The following is an 18,097-nucleotide window of genomic DNA, read 5'->3' on the forward strand; positions in this document are numbered from 1 at the left end:
ATTAGTCTATGCAAAATATGACGAGTACATGGAAAAATATCTGTCAACACAAGGATGCAACTCTTATCTCGAATGACATGTCTCTCCTAAGAGACATTATCCTACAAAGAACTCCCACTCACAAGACATTCTCCTTTAGCATGACAAAGGAATGCTCTCTCACAAAAGTGGCATAAATGGACTCTCGCGCATAAGTGGCATAAAATGGTCCTATCACACAGGTTTGCATAAAATGTACCTCTCACGTAAAGTGGCACAAAATGGTCCTCTTGAATTTGATGACTAGATTTAAATCATATTAATCATCATCATAATTGTCTCGAATTCTAAGACCAATGGCTATAAACGCAACTACTTTTTGTTGAAGTGTCAACATGGCCCTCTTTCAACATTGTACCATCTTGATTTTCATGAAACGATTAAAATGATTAATTTCCTGCAAAGATTCAGATCTCGTTGTCCTACTGCAACATACAGAGATCACCATAACCTATAACATACATCCATCCTTTTTCCAAAATAAAAATAAGCAAAGAGGAAAAAATGTATCATTATACCTTCCAATCTAACGATGGCCTGAAAATCAGTTGCTCAAATGCCAAAAAGTTCTGTGCCATCGTGATCCTTGAAATAAATCATGAAATTTGAGTATAAATTTGACCCCTTTCTGAAACTGCCAATTATGGGCCTCCATGGAATCTAAAAGATTCCTTACATATTCCTGCGTCAAGGTTCCACACTCATGGTTCTGCCTCTAGAAAATTGACTAATCATATCAGAAAATAGGTTGCACCATTGCGATCCCTATGAAATTTTGAGCAATCTGAGTATAAAGTTGACCCCATTTCGTCATTGTCAATTCTGGGCCTCTAAGGAATCTAAAAAATTTCTCATAGTATCAAAAGATTACCTACGTCAAGCTTCCATAGGGTCATGACTTTTTACATCTGGTTCATGTTTCCATAGCGCATCATGGTTCCGCTTTTCTGTTGGCACTTAGTGTGGTTCCTCCTGGCATTGTTGGTCTTCGTTGCTCGTACGGGAAAAAATCTTGGTTTAAATATAATTTTTTTTTGTTAACAAAAAGTCACTTGTTGAGCGGTTGGTAATCGACGGATTTGGTGGGGGGAAGGCCTGGGTTCCAATCTTTTATCCTCCTCGAATATGGTGTGTCATTTTTATTCGTTGGTTGGTGGTAATTTAAATGTCATTTTAATTTGGGTTTCCATTTGGTTTTTCGCCACCGGTTGGTGGGTTGTCCCTGGTTAGCTTGAGTTCAAGTCTCGTTGGACCTATTTAAAATGGTGTTCCATTGGGTGGCGGGTCTGTCAATTGCATCCTTCCCCCATATAATATATATGGTCAAATGTATGTTGGCGGGATTTGACCACCCACCAACCCTTTTTTATATTTTTTTTAACATAATGAAAAAACAATCTGGCGGATTTTGTGGGCGGGGTCATTGGAAAAATTAACTAGGTGACATTTTGGCCAGTTCTAATTGTCATTAAGTGCTAATTTATCACTCGAATAGTTGTCACCAAATTTAGTGGGTTCTTCTAGATCTAGTAGGACTGCCAAATTTAGTGAGCCTCCAAATTTATCTCGCAACAAAAGTCTTGCTTCTTTGACCTGAAACTTTGACTGCCAATAAACTACACATACAAAGTCATATTTAAATGCCATCTACATCGTTGGAATCCTGATCGTGAGCTCTTCAATCTAGTCTTAGTTTCATCTAAATCTGAAGACTTCGATTTTTTAGTCTCTCCAGAGCCACCTGGATCATTCCTCCCCACTAAGGATATTTTGGTCCTCCAAAAGAATAATCATGACTGCCATCTCAACATGCATAATGGTTTCCCTTGACATACCACCTTCCCTTTCCTTCGCCTTTGTACTTTTGAACTTAGAATGATGAAACCAACACCTATATCATATGCAAACTTGTAGCTACTAATACAAGTTCAATAAAAAGTTCAAAACAAAACCCAGGAAAACCCCATACTTGCCACGAGTTTATAACACACTCATGGTCAAGTTTACATCACAAACCAAACCCTTTTCTATCAACTAAAAGGCCAAAAACGTCACCATGTTGCGTTCATAAGTGATGGAAAACACTTCACCACTTTTACAAACGTTTTCGCAACATGGGATTTAAAAATGTGGCCATGCTCATGATCCAGGTGGATATTGGTGGCCACCTACCTATTCCACCTAGTCCTCTAGTTGGTTTCCTCAGTTTCCTTGATTATAACAGCATTTACTATTTTTAGCATTTTTTTGGTTCCTGAACTTCTGAAGTTGTTTTTACCCCCTAAACAACATTTTTTTGAGGTCCACTGCAAGTCCCTACTGCAAATCTTGTAACACTCATAGATATATATCTAACAAGGTGTCATACACACAAAATGGAGATCATATGACCAAGTTATGACCCTGGGAAGTTGGCTGCCCAACAAACCCCAACAGGGCCCACAAATTCTTGGCGTTCCATCTCCTAGGGTTAGGAATTTGGTTGTTTATGGTTTCCCTTTGTTGTTCAATAATAAAAAGGCCCTTGAGCCTCATTGTAACACAATTCATAGGCATGTAGCCACCACATCCCTTATCAAAGATAAGCTACCATCACCTGAGCTAGTTTATTTCCATTATGCTTATAAGCATATTTCATTTCTGTGATATTAATGAAATGAAGATTTATTTATGTTTCATCTCTGGGTTTATGAATTCTATTGTGTTCCTGCATAAGTTTGGATTAGTGGTATCAAAGCGGTCTTCTCTTTCTTTGTTTTTTTTTTGCATGTCCCCAATGAGCTTAGGGTATAAGGAGTTAGGGCTCGAAATGGTTGAACCTTTGCAAGACCAACTTCACAAACCCCAACGGCCTCCCATGGCACAAGAAAAGAAAGATGAGGGAGCATGAGATCCTTTCAAAATATTGCTCAAGTAAGCCCTCGAGCGATAGAGGAATGTGATGATGGATAAATTTTCCCAGATCCTTTAGCGGCTACCCACATACGACACATCATCCAGCAACCACTCTAGAGGTGCCACTCCCTTTAACGTACAAGTCGACTTTGACATTCCCATATTTGAAGGCCATATGCATACATTGTAGATAGGTGATTAAATACGTTGGAAGGATATTTTTTGATTCATGACTTTTCCAATCGAGAAAATAATACTTTTGTAGTCCTCAAAGTCGCCCCCGATGTCAAGGACTAGTGCGAAAAATACTATGAACAAAAAGATGAGAGGGAACCCTCATTATTTTCAGTCACGCCCACTTGGAATTCTTTCTGATACACCATCAAGGAACAATATTCCCCTTTTAGGAGCTATGAAGATAAATACATAAAGTGGACCACAATATGGTAGGGAAGGGACCAAGACATGTCATAGTTCACAAATATTTTGCATACGCTTCGCACGAAGTTGGGTATCAAGGATTTTGAGTGTAATTTAGTACTCAAGTATCGTGGCTATCTACACAAGTACATTCAGGACGAGATGGATTTCCTGGACATCTCATCACTTGGCGACGCCTATTGATACTGTTGTCACCTTCTGAAAACAAAGTTCTAGTTGTACAAAGAGTACCAAAGAACATAAAAATTTTCAGCCATCTTCCAAGCCACATAGGCTTTCAAAGCTAAATTGGACCCTCTCCAATCGATAGTGCTCACAATAAGCTTTCCAACGGTAGGTGGAAATCCAAAAATGGACTCCTGTATCATAAGTTAGAGAAGATTGAAAATACCATTTGAAAGCCAAAAAACAAAGAAAAAATGACTAAGGGTCAGGATCATTGCAAATCGCAATCAGGGCTTTTCTGAAGCAGTGGCAGGGGAAAACAGCAAAATCTGTGATCCACCGATCACCGATATCGCACATCGTAAATTGGTGGGGCCAAGGCACGACATATTGGCTCATCGGTGATTGGCGGGTCCAAGGCAAGGAAGATCAACGATCAGAAGGTCCTCAGGCACAGTTTATCAGCTTATCGGCGATTGGAGACCTTGCATGTCAGACTTCCCGCAATATTGGAGGTCCCACATTATCGGCGATTAACAATTCTGGACGGGACTAGGTTAAAAGATTGCGAAGTGGAAAAGTCCTAATATAGTGTAAAGTCGTCAGGAGGGGCTGAAAACTAGTTAACAAAGGATTGCAACAAAAAACCAAGGGCAGGTGGGCCCTTTTCTCTCTCCTCCAAGGGGCCACATGGTGGAATACCATTGGTCCCGATGAATCCACATAGTAGCTGACGTCATTGTGACGTGGCAGTACACAAGACACATGGCATGTTGATCTGGCATTTTTAGGGGTCCTATGGGAGCATTTTCGAGTGATGTGTCACCACTCACAAGGTGACACATGGCAGTGATGACATCACCCATCGTAAATCGGAAATCGGCAAGACAAGGTTTCATTTTGTATTGAAAATTTTGATTGCGATCATGCAATAAAGGGGCTCCGATAAGGGGCTGGCCCAAGATCACATGGAGGACCGAAGAACCAATGGCCAAGCACTAAAGGGGCCAACCCGTAGATCAGCGATCACACAAAGTAGGGTCCCTCCTTCGCCGAAGTCCCTCCCCACCTATGATTGTGATAGGTGAGACCCCTCCTGGATGCAATATTTTATGCATCTTTCTTTCTTGATATCTCACGTCCAACAATTGGTAGGCTCTATGTAATATGGTAGGAAGGCCCTCTCCTATACTACGATTGCGATATCCCGAGTGGGCCCAATCCCGCATATCGACGATCTTAAGTGTTAAGGGGAAATACTAAAGGTGAGCATTATAAGCAGCCAATATGCAGGATTCTATGTAACAAAGGAAAAATACCCCCGGAGGGCAGTCCAAAGGCCCTAGTGCCCGAGGACTAAGCACTTGATCATGGTGCCTAGTCACATGAAGCAAAAGGGGTTAAAATGGATCTGAAGGCCCCATCCTGTAAATATTTCTTAATGGAAAGTCTCGATGTGATAACTCCATGACCAGGGAGTGCAGAACTTTAAAGGCATGATGGTTTGGCAGCTGTGGCATTTAAGAAAGGATATGGAGCATTCAAAATTAGCATGGACCGACCGAGAAAGGCCCCTTATGACACGAAACCAAGGTCAAAGCTGACAGAAGTAAACAAATACTTTGAAGCTCTGGAGGACTTGATTATCCAGCATGGTGTCCCATACAAAGAGAAGACAAAGTACCACCCAGGGGTCCTCTGCTTCTGTATTGTGGCATGAAACTGATAGTTACCCACTCCCAGCTTTAAAGGATGAATGATTCAATCCGTAAAGGCGGAAGCGACGAGAATTGGCTAAGCGACATAGGAGGCTAGACCATGGGAAAGCTACAACCTAAAGCAAAGGCGATCACAAGGATGGGCATGAAGATATTTTTTTAGCATTCTTATCTCACTATTGAATTGTTTTATTACCCTGTAATGTTTCACCATTAAATGAGGCAATTAATATTTTGTAATGTTTTTGGGCCACAGAGCCATCCTTGGCCGAGACAACTAGTTGACCTGACAGCTGAGAGAGGGTCGAATATATTTTGTTGTAATGAATGTTAAAATGCTCCCCTCTCTAGATAAATAGAGGGAAGTGACACTTTACAAAGGTTCAGAAATCCTAAAGAAAAAGCTACATGTTATTTTTAGACTGTATAACTATATGATATGAATATTTTGCAATATAAAGAAAATGGTGGTGATTCCCCTTTGAGTAATACAGTATGCTCTCCCTCTATTAAAATCCATTATGTTCATGTTTCTTCTCTAAATTCATGTAATCATAGCTGCTAGAAATATTTCAAACTTCCTCGCATATTCATTTGTATTGACTTGTTAATGCATGTGCCTAAATGGATTATTGAGATTATATCTTTAAAATTTCGCTCCATGAATCATAGCACCCAGTCTCTCTTTTGTCCATTATATCTACCTGTAACTCAAATAAGTGTAGAAATTCTTGATGCTTCAAGCTCTATGTGTTAATTGTATAACTCTTCATGTTTTAAGCTTTATGTGATGAGTTACTCCTTCTCCTTATCCTCTCCCATTGTTATCTCAAAGCTTATTAAACTGTAGGTCCTTGAACTACTCGGCATCCAATATTTTATGCACATATTTATGTGAGTTGTATATGTGAAGAAGTACTAGAAACTCATGGCTTACTCCTTTAGATGAATGAACCAACCCATTCTGTTATATATATATATGTGTGTGTGTGTGTGTGTGTGTGTGTGTGTGTGTGTGTCTGTGATGTCTCCATTTTCTTGAGAATCATATGAGACACACAAAATCTAGATGTTCCCAGGTATTGGTCTTGTAAGTAATCTAAAACTGTCTCTGGGAGAAAAACATCTTCTGCCATCATTGTCGGGGAATGATTAAAGGATTTTTCCCCTGGGATATGACAAGTTGAGTACTCTTTGTGTAGGTGAGAAAATGTGTTCTAATTTCATCCACATCAGCTTATAAACTCCACAAACCCCATTATCATTTGTCATCCTAGCTTTTAAACAGCCTCACACTCGCTCAGATACCTCTCAGCAGAAAACCTCATTTGTATCTGACCCAGAGAAATTAATTTTCAGGAAAGTATGGAAGGAGAAAAATCCTACTACGTGTGCTACCATCTCATCAGTCTTTGAAGCTTCCTCATCTAGCTCCCAACCCTCTGTTCCTCACTACTTAGGATTTACTCCTAAGACCCTTACATACCCTGCTTTCAGTGTAGCCACTCCAACCACTGTGGTTTTGGGCCAAGTTCCTTTGGAAAATCTTAACCCCCCTCCATTAATCCAGATGGTTGTTCTAGGTTTTTTGCTGAATAAATATGCCCCTCTTGATTTACCTCAACCCCTAAGTGCTATGTCCCAGGACTACCTAAATCTGTTGCGTAGGTTCAATGGGGAGGATGAAAACACTACACAGAAACACATTGAAACCTTCTATGTTTTTGCTGAGAATCTAAATGTAGAACAATTGGATGTGGTCCTGAGACTCTTCGTACAATCCCTTGATGGAGAAGCCAGAAAATGGTTTAAAGCCCTACCTAATGCCTCCATCACTACCTGGGAGGAACTTGAAAACTCTTTCACACAAAAATGAGGTGAAAAGAGAAATCATGAGTACCTCCTCACAGAGTTTAATGCTATAAGGAAGAAGCCGAAAGAGGACACTTCAGAAATTATAAAAAGGTTCAATAAGTAGTATAATAACCTGCCTGGTGAGATAAAGCCTCCTCCAGCTGCTGCTCGCGTAGATTTTTTGGGAGCCTTTGAATCCAACTTTGGTTTTACCCTAAGAGAAAGGAAGTCTCTCACTTTAGATAAACTCCATGTCGATGCTCTGGAGGTGGAAGCAAATTTCACCTTGGCAGGGAAGTCAAGAGGAAAGCAAGAACCTACTGAGAGTAAAAGGGGGAAAGAAGAAGCATCCTCCTATGGTCAAGATAAAGAATCACCAGATCTGAAGTGGGATGAACTGGATAAACTCATCAGGAGCTTATCACATAGGTTTGGAAAGCTTGAACTTGATAACAAGAGTCTCTCCAAACAGAATTCTCAAGGAAACAACTGGGGTTATAACCCACAGTATAGAAGGCCTCCATTGTAGATACTTCCAAGGGAAAGAAAGGAACAACTCAATCAGATCCCTCATCCTCTATATTTAGAAGATGATCCCAATGAACAATCGTCGAATACACATGAGATGCAGGGAAACTTGTATTCCGATTTCTCTAAAGAAGAACATGAAAATATGGCTCACCAGGAGACCCATCATGATAGAGAAGCAACAACAAATGAGGAGGATATAGATTATTATTGTAAATAGTTTGTGGATTTCATGCAAGCACAGATACACCAAAGGTATGATCTAAGATATTCAAGAAAGAGGTTGAGGGAACTAGAACAACAAGAGGGAACTTCTCCCCAAGATATTCCCCCAGTACCAGATAAAGAGAAAGTTAATATGAATCCTGACTCGTCCAAGATTAAAGTCTCCTCAAATAAGGAAAGCAATAGTTCCGAGGAACACATAGAAAAGAAGGCACATGTTTTTCTAAAAACTGTCAGTGGTAAGGAAGGAGAAGCAGAGCCAGGAGGTATAGAAAAAGGCCAACCTATGTTCAATCTTCAGAAGGAACTTGGAAAGGCAAATATTCTTGTCCCTCTTATTGAACTGCTAAAGCAGCCTACTTATAAATCTCAAGTCACTCAATTCATGCATCCATCCACCTCTTCACCTACCCACGATTGTTTAAACTTTCAATAAGAAAGGCCAATGGTCGTTTTTGGGCCTCATGTGGAAGAACTAGATCCTTCCATTGCACCCTTCTATGTGACCCTGGTAATCCATGACCTCTTATTGCATAATTGCATGTTGGACTCTGGAGCCTCACACAACCTCATACCATTAGTAGTGATGGAACATCTTGGCTTGCAAATCACCAATCCCTACAAGGATCTATACTCCTTTGACTCTAAGAGGGTCAAATGCTTAGGAATGATAAAAGATCTAATGGTAAACCTGGCTCAGATCCCTGTGAAAAGCATGGTAATGGACATAGTAGTGGAAGATATTCCCCTTCGATTCGGCATGCTCCTATCTAGATCTTGGGGTTCCAAGGTGGGGGACTTTATCAGGTTAGATCTAACTTATGCCACTATATCCACTTTTGGAGCTGAACAAAGGAGGTTGTACAGAGAGTCTAGATTTGTAGAAATTGTGACCCTAGCTAAAGGCTCAAAAACCTCCCCAGTGCATGGAAAAGAAAGTGACCTCTCCTGCCTATTCCTAGAAGAAGATGAGACCATCTTAGAAGAAACATCAGTACACCTAACAAGGCAGTTAGAACACCATCATGCAAACGAAAACAAAGTATGGAAATTATGCTTTGACGAAGAAAACTTCAAAGAGGGAAATGGAGTAGGAGTATTGTTGGTATCTCCGGAGGGAAACCTGATACCCCTCTCATTCAAGCTAGAGTTTGAGTCAACCAAAAACGTGGCAAAGTATGAAGCATTTCTCCTTGGGCTAAAAGCAACAAAGAATATGAATATTGAATTCCTAATGGTCTATGGAGACTCTGAGCTAGTTGTAAGGCATATCAGAAATTAGTGCCAGGTCAAACACCCCAGATTGAGGACATACCAGAATGAAGTGTGGGATCTAATTGATAATTTCTTCTTAGCCTTTAATATCCAATTTCTGCCCAAAGAGGGAAACATAATGACTGATTCCCTTGCTGTAGCAGCAAGCAGTTTCAAGCCCCCTCAAAATCTGCTCCTAGGTATGAGGTGGAAGTTAGATACTGGCCCTCTATACCTGATACTGTCAAGAACTAGCAGGTATTCGAGGATGATGAGAAGGTGAAAAGAATTATAGAAGTCGTTGGAGAGTTCACTAACTCAACCATCGATCAAGAAGAGGAAAAAGAGGCAGATCAAGAGACCACTTCATGAGAAGACACAATGGTTGGATGCAAAATTCTACAACTAAAAGGGAATACCATTCCTCGCGGACTAGTCCCACTGGAAAGACTTTTTAATAAGGATGACATAACCTCCAAACCAATGGCTCTGGAGATGGACGATCAAGGAGAAGATCACAATATCATCTCAGAGGATGAACCCCAGATGATCAAGTTATCAAAAGTAATCCCCTTGCAATATAAACAAAGGTACTTAAATCTATTCAAAATCTACAAGGATGTTTTTGCCCAGTCTTATGAGATTTAAAATCATTTGATACTAACATCATACAGCATAATATTCCTTTAAAGAGTGGAATAAAACCATAAAAGAAGAAACTCAGGTAGATAAATCCACTCTTACTCCCCTCCATTGAAAAAGAAGTGAGGAAACTTCTACAAGCAAAAATCATAATGCCTTTAAGGTACTCGGAGTGGGTGACCAACTTAGTCCTAGTCCGAAAAAATAATGGAGAAATAAGGCTATGTGTAGATTTTCGGAATTTGAACAGGGCATCATTGAAAGACAATTGCCCGCTGCCTAAGATGGGTTATATATTGCAGAAGGTGGTCGGCTTAGTCATAATTTCCATGATGGATGGGTTATCTGGTTACAACCAAGTGGTAGCCCACCCTGATGATCAGAAGAAGACTGCTTTCACCACCTCGTGGGGAACATTAATGTATGCTAGCATGCCTTTCAGTCTTATTAATGCAGGGGCCATGTTTGAGAGAGCTATGGATATAGCTTTTGTAGGCCAGCAAGACAAGTTCATGGTTGTTTATTTGGACGATATCATAGTCTTCTCTAAGACTGATGAAGAGCACATCCTCCACTTGAAGCTCACCTTTGAGAAATGTAGGAGGTATGGTCTTTCTTTGAATCCCAAGAAATCTCAGTTCACCATGAGTGAGGGGAAGCTACTAGGACACATAGTAACGTAGGAAGGATTGAAGATCAATCCTAAATGAGTTGAATCCATCAGTCAATTCCTCTACCCAGAAATAAGAAAGAGGTCCAAGCGTTTTTGGGGAGAAAAAATTTCTTGAGGAGGTTCATACCCAACTATGCAAAAATAGTCAAGGGTATTACAGACATGCTTAAAAAGGAAAATGAAGTCAAGTGGAGCCCTTCCCCTCGAGATTCTTTCATTAGAATTAAAGAAGATTTAGCTGAAGCCCCGGTATTAGTCAGCCCCGACTATTTAGTGCATTTCTATATATTTTATTTTGCTTCTCCACATACTATTGTCGCAGTTTTGCTACAGAAGAATAAATATGGTTATGAAAAATCCATCGCCTTCTTCAGCCAAGTCTCTAGGGATACTGAGCAGAAATATAACATCTTGGAGAAACAATCCTATGCACTAGTCAAGGCTTTGAAGGCATTTTGTATGTATGTGCTACAATCGGAAACCAAAGCATTTGTCCCAACTACAATGGTCAAGGACATCTTGGTGTAAGGAGATAGCGAAGGAAAAAGGGGTAGGTGGATAACAAAGATACAAGAATATGAGTTAGACATCAATCCTACTAAGCTCATAAAAGGGCATGGGTTGGCCAAGGTTTTATCAGAATCTAATTGCCAAGATTTAGGGATAAACCTGATAACAGAGGAAGGCAGACTAGATACTGAACAGAAATATAACATCTTAGAGAAGCAAGCCTATGCACTAGTCAAGGCTTTGAAGGCATTTTGTATGTATGTGCTACAATCGGAAATCAAAGAATTTGTCCCAACGACAATGGTCAAGGATATCCTAGTGCAAGGAGACAGCGAAGGAAAAAGGGGTAAGTGGATAGCAAAGATACAAGAATATGAGTTAGACATCAATCCTATTAAGCTCATAAAATGCCAGGGGTTGGCCAAGGTTTTATCAGAATCTAATTGCCAATATTTAGTGATAAACCCGATAACAGAGGAAGGCAGACCAGAGGTTCATTAGAATGGGATTAAAACATCCGAGCAGAAGATCTATGCTAAATATGAGGGATCACCCCGGCATAAGAATATCATCCATTATCTCTTATTCCTTAGGTGCCGAATGGGGCTGGATAAATCCAAATACTGAACTTTGAGATTGCAAGTGCAACAGTATATCATATCCAATGGTTAACTCTACTGGAAGGACCTGGTGGGAGTTTTGTTGTTATGTTTGGTAGAGGGCGAAACCCATAAAGTGATTGAGGAATTTCATGGAGGAGTTTGTGGAGGTCATTACAACTTGAAGACCATAGCACATAAAATCCTCAAGGTAGGATTCTATTGGCCTATACTGTTTGGAAATCTTCATTCCCAGGACAGGTCATGCCAAAAGTGCCAAATGTTTGTTGAGAGGCAAAAACTTTCTCATCTCCCCCTGATTCTAGTGCACATGGAAGAACCTTTCAGACAGTGGGGACTGGACTTCATAGGAGAAATAAACCCGTCATCTAGTGGCCAACACAAGTGGATATTAATGGCCATGGATTATTTCACCAAGTGGGTAGAGGCCATCCCAGCCAGAAACGCTACAGACTCAGTGGTAATTAAGTTTATGGAGGAGAACATATTATATCACTTTCGTTTTCCTATCAAAATTATCACTCACAATGCTCAGGTCTTCAAATCTGCCAAAGTAATCAGCTTCTGCCATAAATTCGATATCATCATCGGGAACCCCACTACCTACTATCCTCAAGGTAATGGTTTGGTTGAGTCCTTAAACAAAACTATGGTGAGGGTGTTGAAGAAGCCCATCACTAAGAATCAGAGGAACTGGGACTCCCAACTTAAGTTTTCCCTATGGGCTAAACGAGTAACTCCTAAACGATCCACTGGAAAAGCACCTTTCAATCTAGTGCATGGTAAGGCTATAGTCTTCCCAATCCAATTAGAGATGCCAGTAGCAAAATTATTACAGGAAGCTGAAGAAAAGCCAAGTGCCTTGACACGAACGATAAATCAGCTGTTCAAACTTCATGAAAATAGAGAATAGGTGGGGACCAAATTGTCAAACTACCAACAAAAGATGAAATCCCTATTTGACAAGAAGGCTAAGGATCAACCTCTTCAACCAGGAGATTTAGTTCTCCAATGGGACGTCCGACGAGAAGAAAAGGGAAAACATGCAAAATTTGATCCACTATCGTTTGGCCCTTTCAAGCTTGTAGAAGAGAGGGGAAATAACGCGTACCTACTTGAAAATTTGGATGGTGAATCTTTGGAACTACCGGTAAATGGTCAGTCCCTCAAACTCTATTTCCAAAACTAGAGGTACCTATCTTGCACTCATTGTAAATATCGGTGTGTGCATTGTAATTATTATATGAAATTTCCAGTTTCTTTTGAAAAATCCACTTTCAAAAAACTATTGTTTGCTTAGAAAAGACTCCATGCCCAAAGGAGAAGTTCATAGTTTGCAGGTTCTCAGCACCTTGCTAGCAAGGCACTGTCCCCAAACGGAGCCAATTTTGTCACCTTTTGAAAACAAAGTTCTAGTTGTACAAAGAGTACCAAAGAACAAAGAATTTTGCAGCCATCTTCCGAGACATAAAGGCTCTCAAAGCTAAATTAGATCCTCTCCAATGGACAGTGCTTGAAATAAGATTTCCAACGATAGGTGGAAGTCAAAAAATGGACTCCTAGATCAGAGGTTAGAGAAGATTGAAGACACCCTTTGAAAGCCAGAAAACAAAAGAAAAAATGGATAAGGGTCAAGCGCATCGAAAATCATAATTGGGGATTTTCTGAAGTAACAATAGGGGAAAACAGAAAAATCTCTGATAGACTAATCGTAGATATCGAAAATCGCAAATCAGCGAGTCCAAGGCACAACATATTGGCTCATCGGTTATCAACAGGTCCAAGGTAAGGCATATTGGTGATCAGAGGGTCCTCGGGCACAGTCTATCGATGATTGGAGGTCCTGCATGTCAAACTTCCTGTAATATCAACAATCAATGATTCTGGATGGGTCTGGGGTTAAAAGATTACGAAGTGGAAAAGTCTCGATATAGTGTAAAGTCGTCGGGAGGGTCCGAAAACTAGTTAACAAAGGATTGCAGCGAAAAACCAAGGGAAGGTAGGCCCTTTTATCTCTCCTCCAGGGGGCCATGTGGCAGAATACCATTGGTCCTGATGAATCCACATAGCAACTAACATCATCATGACGTGGTAGTACGGAGATGACGTGGTCGTACAAAGGACATGTGGCATGATGATCTAGCATTTTCAGGGGTCCCATGGGGGCATTTCTAGGTGACACGTGTCACCACTCACAAGGTGACATGTGGTAGTGATGACATCACCCATCGCAAATCGGCAATTGACGAGACAAGGCATCATTCTGTAGTGAAACCCTTAATTGTGATCATGCGATAAAGGGGCTCTGAGAAGGGGGTTGGCCCACAATCACATTGAGGGCTGAAAAAACAAGGGCTAAGCACTAAAGGGCCAATCCCGCAGATCGGTGATCGCACAAAGCTGGGTCCCTCCGGCACCAAAGTCCCTCCCGACCTAGGATTGTGATAGGCGAGACCCCTCCCGAATGTGATATTTTATGCATCCTTCTTTCTTGAAGTCTCATGTCTGGACAATTGGTAGGCTCTATTAATATGGTAGGAATGCCCTCTTCTATACTCTAATTGTCATATCCCGGATGGGCCCAATCTCGCAGATCATCAATCGCAAGTGTCAAGGGGAGATACTAAAGGTGAGTGTAATAAGCCGCAGATATGAGGGAATTTATGTAGCAAAGGAAAAGGAACCCGAGAGGGTATTTCAAAGGCCCTAACGCCTAAGGAATAAGCACTTGATCATGGGCCTTGGTCACATGAAGCAAAAGGGGCTAAAATGGATCGGAAGGCCCCATCCTGTCAAGACTTTTTACTGGAAAGTCCCAATGTGATAGCTTTGCAACTAGGTAGTGCAAAAGTTTAAAGGTGTGATGGGTCGAAAGCTATGGCATTTAGGAAAGGAGATGGAGCATTCAAACTCAACATGGACCGACCCAAAAAGGTCCCTTTTGACATGAAAATAGGGTCTATGGTGGAATAAGTAAACAATGACTTGGAAGCCCGGAAGGACTTGACTATCCAACATGGTGTCCCATACAGAGAGAAGATGAAGTACCACACCGGGGTCCTCTACTTCTGTACTGCGGCATGAAACTGATAGTTTCCCACTCCCAGCTTTAAAGGATGAATGATTCAAGCAGTAAAGGTACAAGCAACAGGAATCTGTTGAGTGACACAGGAGGCTAGACCATGGGAGTGATAACAGATACACTGTCAAGATCAAGCAGAAATTTAAATAGTAGAAGCGAGACTTCAGATCTGCGAATATGAAGTAAGGGAAAGTGTTGATGGTGCTGGACCTGCCAACATGCCAGGGGATCTCCCCAGTAAGAAGTCCCAATTAGACCTCAAACTGTTTGGTGTAGGAGTCCCAACAATGGGTCATATGGTAATGCCTTGACCGTGATTTCGCACAGAGGCAAGTAAGATAACTCTGTTGGTAGCAAGGGTGTGACAGCTGCAGTGAGCCAAGGAAGGTGCATGAGAGGTTCTAACACACGGGGGTTGAGATGAGTGCACCCCTTGGAAACCTGTGATAGCACGCAGTTAAGAAGGGAACACACGAGCAAAGATACATCACAACATGGAAGGCAAGTTAGCAAGCAATCCAAAGTGATGGTTAAACCAACAACACATTTAAGAAAGATTCATACATACATACACAGATAGCTATACATGCATGCATAAGAAAACCAATACATATATCATTTAGAGTAAACCAGATAACATAGAATACAATACAACATATGCATGAAACGTGCTAGCTCCTGTTATATTAAGAAGTGTAAGTTCCAGTCATACAATGCATCCATGTCCAACCACTAGCCCCGATAGCAGAACATTACAACCACAACCACATGCTCCTCCAAAGAGATGTACTAGCTCTACACAGTGGAGAAGCCAAGTCTCATTAGAATACTATCCAAGATCTCTCCAAGATAGTCTTATCGGAGGCTTGGTTGACGAAAAGCCTATACAATGAGTTATGAGGGACTATTTATAGCAAAGGGTGGGGTGACCCTTGACATTCCCCTTTGTGACAGTTCAACTACCCTCATGACTCTTCATCTACTCTATGAATGTTACATCCAACTATCGACACTTGAATTACACCTCACATCATGTTACATTACAATGCACATGTATGCATGTGAGACAAAATGGCTTGAGCAAGCCATGCTAGACATCACTTTGACTTAGAAAACCATGGAAGTCCAACTCCTCAACATCCTCACAATGATAAACAGTAACACACTGATGCCAAGATCAATAGTCCTTGATGGTGTCTGTGTGCTCCAAGGTGACATCTTTCTGGAACCTGACTCTTGCCTCCATAGCATCCGGGTACACGGCTCGGGCTCCTTTGTCCAACTCATCTGTGAGAATGTGCATCATTGTCTTCAATGTGTTTGGACCAACAACATACTTGTGCATGATGTCTGCACTAATGGGTAACTCTGGGTTGTTTGCAATGCACATCAACACGTCGAAGTGCGAGTCAAGCTCTAGTCGGACATGTGCCTTTGTCTTCGCTTGGGTGATTGTCCCAATAGATAGGATCGCATGTGCATGCACCACAACATCCATACTCTTGAACACACATGCATGAGAAGCTTATATATTAGTGAGGAGCTACGAGATCTCTTCATAGTTCCCAATCTGACTCTGGATACATGCCTTCAACTCGACCGCACTGGCCTTCATCATCTTAGGCAAGTGAAGCGAGGCTCCCTTGTATCTCATCTTCCATGCTTGCATGTAATCAACGACAGCATGCAAGTTCATTAAGTTACGTTCTCTTCTAGCACATCGCTGCTGCCATCCATTTAGATGGACGATTGCCTTATGCACTGTGCCAAACTTGGAGTACAACGCTCACATAATTGTGTCAAGGGACAATACTTCATCTAGTATTGCCTTCTTTAGTTCAGCTCAGGCAGACGTTGTCACCCACTCTCCTCCCTGCTTGGTTGTCTATAGTTCCTTAGCTATTTGCTCATTCTTAGCTATCAGAAAGCGAAAACTTGAGCTAGTGGCTTCGGCATACACTCTAGTTGCATCGGCCAAGGCTGTTGGATGTTTCCGCATGTTAGATATGATCACTCGTTCCTCAACCTACGCAGGAGATGTATGATCATCCAGAGTCGAAACCCTATGAGACTGAACACCTCTATGTTGAGCCTTGTCGAATGAGACGTTGTGAAACTCTTCTTTTGGCCGATCTCTGAGGATCTCAGTGCCTCCTCAGTCACTTGAGACTTGCTCATCATCTGGATGTAGTAAAGTAGGTAAGTCAAACTCTTGGTGGTGAGGCATAAGGTCGATGTCCTTTTCCAATTCTCATTTCTCCATATCTGTATCCAACTATTGAAGTGCTTGTTCTATCTCATGATCGAAGTCCTGCTCTTGCGATGGTTCACCTTGTTTTCTTGATGCCAACTGTTCTGATGAATCCACTGCTTGTACGGGCATTGTTTCATCTATTTGCACATGTTGCACCCCCTATTGTACCTATTGTTGATGCACTTCCCTCTCCCGTTTGCATAGCTCTTGTTCCATCCATAGTTTCTCCTTCAACTCATGCAACTCCTTCTCTGCTTCCTCCATTCTTCCCTTCTTCCTCTACCTTTGCCCGATTCACTTGTCGTGTTGTTGCCTCTTCGCCTCTATAGCCATAGCTGCTTTCTCTACCAATGGATATGCTCAGAACTTGCTGCTTTTCTCTTCCTCCATGTGATCGATAATCTTCCTCTTGCCCTTGTCGTGCACTGGTATGCTTGCCTCTGTTGTTACTGTTGTTGATGTTAGTGCTCTCTGGGATCTGCGAATCTAAAGTAAGGGAAAGTGTTGACGGTGTTGGACCTACCAACATGCCAGGGGATCTCCCCGGTAAGAAGTCCCAATTAGACCTCAGACCGTTTGGTATAGGAGTCCCAACAGTGGGTTGTATGGTAATAAATTGACCGCGATTTCGCACAGAGGCAAGTAAGATAACTCTATTCGTAGCAAGGGTGTGACAGCTGCAGTGAGCCAAGGAAGGTGCATGAGAGGTTCTAACACATGGGGGTTGAGATGAGTGCACCCCTTGGAAACCTATGATAGCACGTCGTTAAGAAGGGAACACACGAAAAAAGATACATCACAACATGGAAGGAAAATTAGCAAGCAATCCAAAGTGATGGTTAAACCAACATCACATTTCAAAAAGATTCATACATACATACACAAATAACTATAAATGCATGCATAAGCAAACCAATACATATATCATTTAGAGTAAACCAGATAACATAGAATACAATACAACATATGCATGAAAAATGCTAGCTCTTGTTATATTAAGAAGTGTAAGTTCCAGTCATACAATACATCCATGTCCAACCACTAGTCTTGATAGAGGAATGTTACAGCCACAACCGCCTACTCCTCCAAAGAGATGTACTAGCTTTGCGCAATGGAGAAGCAAAGTCTCATTACAATACTGTCCAATATCTCTCCAATATAGTCTTATCGGAAGCTTGGCTGACCAAAAGCCTATAC

The 18,097-nt window shown here is 41.3% G+C and overlaps 1 pseudogene; it reads left to right on the forward strand.

The window, feature by feature from the left end:
• Positions 1–9,602: 9,602 nt before the first annotated feature.
• LOC149154006 (protein CLAVATA3 INSENSITIVE RECEPTOR KINASE 1-like) overlaps positions 9,603–18,097 on the forward strand; it is a 37,641-nt pseudogene continuing 29,146 nt past the window's right edge.

The sequence above is a fragment of the Pinus tabuliformis genome, chromosome 9, assembly GCF_031772625.1.
Source record: "Pinus tabuliformis cultivar Carrire ecotype Pingquan chromosome 9, CPIR1, whole genome shotgun sequence".
Taxonomy (NCBI): Eukaryota; Viridiplantae; Streptophyta; class Pinopsida; order Pinales; family Pinaceae; genus Pinus; species Pinus tabuliformis.